This window comes from Ixodes scapularis, unplaced genomic scaffold (assembly GCF_016920785.2).
Source record: "Ixodes scapularis isolate PalLabHiFi unplaced genomic scaffold, ASM1692078v2 PGA_scaffold6__148_contigs__length_123643588, whole genome shotgun sequence".
Taxonomy (NCBI): Eukaryota; Metazoa; Arthropoda; class Arachnida; order Ixodida; family Ixodidae; genus Ixodes; species Ixodes scapularis.
Window position 1 is genome coordinate 71,930,395 of NW_024609881.1, and position 5,387 is coordinate 71,935,781.

Here is a 5,387-nt window from a genome sequence, read left to right on the forward strand (position 1 = left end):
ATGCAATTCTATTGTCGGCAGGAGCAACCACCAATACACCAATTGCGCAAGTTCGTCTGCTTTTTTTCCAGGGGTTGTGGTGACGTGAGAACGCCGAGCTATGATGGCTCTGATTGAAGTATAATGGGTATACCTCAAAGCAAGCTGCCTTGAGGTCTGCCCACTATCCCTCAATTAGAGCCAATCAGAACTCGGAGTTCTGACATCCTCACAACCCCTGCAAAAGAAGCAGGCGAACTCGCGCTCCGCATTACATTGGTACGCCTGAATCACAACAGGAAAAGATCTACTAAACGCAGGAAACGAACTGGTATTAAACGTGTCATTGTGAGGTTTTGATCCAAATCATGAGTAGGAAAATGTCACAATGCTCAGAATGAACTGTGGACACTCATAAAGCTTAGGATGGAGCAATTTAAACATTTCTAAAGCCCAAGACGGAGGCTACAAACAGAGGACAGACACAAAAAGTCTGTTGTGTTTGTACCCTCTTTGTAGCCTTCCGTCTTGGGTGTTAAAAATTTTTAACTTTAACCAGCTCGCCTGCCTTATTACGTTATCTTCGAGCAATACAGCCTGAGAGAGAGAGAAAAAGAAGTTTTGAAAAGAGAGAACAAAAAATTACGCAGCCGACAGGATTCGAACCTGTGCGGGGAAACCCCAATGGATTTCGAGTCCATCGCCTTAACCACTCGGCCACGACTGCAACTGTAATACAACCGTGAAAACAAGGCATCTGCGCCTTCGCTCCTTACTTAATCGGTAGTAGACAGGCCGCCCGCCCCAAGTGGCCAACAGGCCTAAGCTTGACGAGAATCGCCGCTAGCGAAAAATGCGCGTGCCTTATAGCGCGACTCCAATTCACTATAGGTGGCGCCACTCGTTTTCAAAATGGCGGTTATAGTAGGGGTCGGAGATGCGTGCCGGCTGCAGAGCCTGTCTAGTGTGCTGGCTTCACTGAGCGACAGATATTATTTCTGGTTAGACGAGGAAGCTAGGGTGTTATGAGCGCAGGTCACATCTTTATCCTGAAAACAAAAGCGGATGTTTAGCGTAATATTAAGCCGGGAGGCAAGTTTTAATTCTGGAGCGAAACCGAAACTAACCTCAATTTTGGATTTAATCTCTGGGTATAGGTCTTAATTTCAGAATCTTTCCTAACTCAGGATATGCCTCACATCGTAATTATTTTGTTAAAAACGGTGTTCGCGGAAACTTTATTTTGTCATGCGCGTGTTCGATCCAGGCACTTCAAAATATATTAGAGACTGCAGTGTCCCTTGTCAGGGTTTTTCATACACCTAAGAGGTACCATAAAATATTGTATTTGTTCACAAAATCAAGGTTGATATTTGTGCGTTCTCGCTGCCTTTTTTCGCTCACGTAATTGTCATGTGAAATAATTAACTGTGGTTTTTTTAATTGGTTTATGGGTATTTAGAAGATTAATTTTGTAATATTATTCCCAGCACAAGAATAACAACAACGGATGAGAGGAGAGTCACGTGACTGGCGCCCCGCTGCAGCGAGACGCCGAAAGACACTTCTCCCGAACGAACAAGTGTGGTTCGGGTCCTCGCCGCTGCAAAAGCTGTGCGCTGAGTTCCAGGATCCTCGAGAAATGGTTCTTTGATGCTCTGAGTAACGAAGTACTTACAATTACTCATAAGTTTCAATCATCCACCGAAAAGGAAGTATATGGTGGAAGAAGGGCGATACGAATATATCTGCGCTCGTAACACGATCACACGAGATGCGGGTTTGCAGTGAAGAGAGTGCTAGCCAGGGAAAACAAAAGGAACAGTGATTCGCGGAAAACGCGACAGCGCAGTGTATTTGTGTGTGTCTGTGGGGGGGGGGGGGGGGGGGGGGGAGGGGAAGAGAGAGAAAGAGAAAGAGAGACACTCCGAGTACACCCTCCCGCGGCTCGGGAGAAGGGAGACACAGAAGCTGTGCTTTGACACAAGGACGCAGTTCGGTGTTTTATTGCCCAGCGCCTGAGAACACTTCCTAACAGCCCGACGAGCGGGTCCGGACCTTCGCTGCATGTTTCATGAGCAGAACGGACGTATTCCAGGAACCGTTAGCCAAACCGCGGATGATCAAAGTACAGTGTGCTCAACTGTTAAATATAACGCGGGAGCTGTGGCCGAAACGGAAAGAAACGGAAACGGAAAATTAATCGCTGAAAGCTATTAAATGCATTCAGCGATTAATTCAATGATGCGGCAGTGAATAAGGCGGCTCTTGTTGCGATTGTCGCCACTCCCCAATACAATCATCGCATGACCTCCTCGTTTCTTTCTTTATCACCCACCCTTTGAATTTTTACTTGTTTGTTTTGTTGTTTTTGCCACTCTGTTTAGTCACACCTACGCATTTACCTTGCGGGGCTACCCTATTTTGTTGTCTTGCCGTTTCTCTGATAAAGGCCACCTTTTTCTAAACAACAAAAACGAAATGAAAAAGCGAAATTTACGCATCGGTGATTGTTTCGGAGTTGGGAGTGTAACTCCAGAAAACAACAGCGGCGTGAGCTGCCACAGCGAGCCGGTAGATGGCGCATGCAGTCTCTTTGGCCACCGCTCCCGCGTTATATTTAACAGTTGAGTACACGCGTGTGTATGTGAGCGCGTGAGTGTAGTCCAGTTGGGAAGAGGGAGGGATGGACTTGAAGAAGCACCTTTCGGCGTATGCGGTGACCAAGCCCTGGAGGATGAAACGCGAAGGATGTAACGAGAGCGGAACAAATGCGGTGAGCCCAACCGAGAAGGGCGTTCTGAGAACGGTTCTTTTTAGAGGGTCGAATCGAGAACGGGCTCAAATGATAACCAACACCCCCCCCCCCCCCCCCCCCCTCCTCCCCTGTCCGCGTTTTGTTTTGGTTGTTGATTGTTTATTTATGTTTCTGCCTAAGCGCGCCCACCCCACAAACACACAAATAACAGCGTGGAGCCTGGCCTCTGTTCACGCCTGTGCGTTGTAAAAGCCAAATACTGCAGGCGTACCAGCTATGCACTTTGTGCCACGTGACTACGCACTAGCGGGTTCGTGTAAGCAGAAGATGCGTCGGCGATGTGACACCATCAGCTTATTTTAACAGCAAGGTTGTAAGACAAAACTCTTTTGTCAGTTTAAACGGAGATCGGCCAAACACCCCACGACACTTCCGACGACAGGCGAGCAGCAGGCAGAAGAGCGTTGCCGGAACGGCTTCAGACCTCAAAGCCGGATTCGTAAAAAGGAGAATGTTGGAGGAAGTTCCACTTGGGGTCGGTTGGGGTTGTCGTTAGCGAACTGTGCATGCGGGAAGTTAGAGCCAAACTTTAGAAAAAGGAAAGCAGTGAACAAGCAGTGGCTGACATGGACACTGCAGTTGAGACAGAAGATCACGGCTGTAAACGTGTGAGACGTGGACGCGTGCTGATTACTGATGATGACACTTTTTGATGATTTTTTAACGGCATACTTAATTAAGCTCCCCGACTTTGTGCATTAATATTTCAATTTGATGAACAAGAAAATAATGAAGTCATTCGGTCGTAATGCAGCAGTATTTGAAACGTATCCGAAAGCAAGTAGAGCATTTTTGTTTTCACTACAAAATTGTTTAAAGGAAAACTGAAGCGGTTCTGTACTTAAGGAAAATCACCTAAATCGTCCTCATTTGGCCTCCAGGATCAAGAATATCTAAATTATTTGTTTTATTTGGTGCACAAGGGCTGCAAAAATTATTTTTCAAAGTACCATAGAAGCCCCTCCTTCACGGGGCGAGACGTCCCATTAGGAGCTTTTAGAATCTTCACTCTAGCGCATCTTCAGCGCCTGTCAAAGCTATGCACGCGCACTCTTGCTGTTTTCAAAAAGGTCAGAAAGAGACGTCACTACTGGTGTCGGTGCGGGGGTATGGCAAGCTTGCAATTGCACGCGCTGCCCACACGAGCGACACGCGCTTGTCGGCCCAAATATCTTAGTATGACGCCACGCCTGGTCGGAGATTTTTCGCGTTTTCGCGTGTTTACGCACATCTTCGGGGAAAACGAACGTGATATTGAGATTCACGAGATAAACATACGTCCGAATTCACCTCTAACTCGTTTTTCTTTTTTTTTTTTTTTTTTTTTTTTTTAGGAGGTGTTTCGGTTTCTTTTAAATTAGCAAATATTAAACTTGAGCAACATGAAGCAGCCAGTTTCAAGCATGTGGGATCGGTGTTTTGCAGCTCGCCGACGCTGAATTAGGATTATTTCGAGTGATGTGTGCGCCTTAACCAGCGTTAGTAGCATGTTTATGTGACGCAACTCTGTCACGATCGATTACCGCAGGCACCATTTATCTCAAACACCACTTTAAGTCATTCATAGTAATTTTATATGTTCGATTTCTTAAAGTTATTAAGCTAAGCGTACGTGACAAATCCTATTGAGTGCATTGTACTCGCGTTTTATTTTAGATGAGGCAATAAATCCCGCCAAGGAAACACGCAGTAAAAATTGCCTGTCTTTTGTGGTTGTCTTTGGAGTAACGCCAAAGCAATCGAGTAAAGTAACAAAATAATTAATCGATTACTTTTCACGGCGAGTAAATCGTAACGGTAATCAGTTACATTATGAGCCAAGTAATTATAATTGTAATTAATTACGTTTTCCTAGTAACTGGCACAAGTCTGTATGGTACCTCGTAATTCAATGAAAAATTATTTTGAAGTATCTTTCACATAAAAAAGAGACCAAGACGCCGCGACCGAACAGCGCGCACACCAAATACGCGGCCGCTAGCGAAGACGCAAGCCCGAGAGATGGCGTTAGTTAGCGGCCTATTAAAAGGGAAAAACCACGACGCTGCAACACACCCAGCCCTTCTAACGTCCCAGATAATATCCGCGCCGAGGCTATTATGTTCACCCCTTAGTAATGCATTTGACACCACCGCGCTCGCCGACACGTTTTTGCCCTGTTTTAATCTCACAAAGCATTGCCTCCCCAGTTCTTTTGCCTGTTTATGGAAGCTTACACCTTTTCCAAACACGCATGTTCCGCCTTATCCGAAAGCAAGCGATGTCGACTTGCCGCTGTGACCCGCACAATGTAAACAAGCACGGCATAAAAAAAAAACGTAAGGGTGCAGGCGAGCTGGTGAATATTAACCATGTTGAATTAACCTGAGACTGGGGTAGAGAAGAAACATCAAAAACGTAGAAGGAACAGAAAATAGACAGGACGACGTCTCAAACTCAAACTGTCTATTTTCTGTTTCTTCTGCGTTTTTGATGTTTCTTCTCTACCGCAGTCTCAGGTTAATTCAACATGGTTAAGCTCGGCATCCTCAAATTCCGGACGTCACGCGACATGCACATGCTGCTCAGTGGCGCCCCCTAGGGTGGTTCT

General features: G+C 45.9%; 1 non-coding gene across 1 annotated transcript; it reads right to left on the reverse strand.

Moving 5' to 3' along the window:
• Positions 1-624: 624 nt before the first annotated feature.
• Positions 625-706, reverse strand: Trnas-cga. The gene has a single exon. It is a non-coding gene; the product is annotated as a tRNA-Ser (tRNA).
• Between the last annotated feature and the right edge of the window lie 4,681 nt (positions 707-5,387).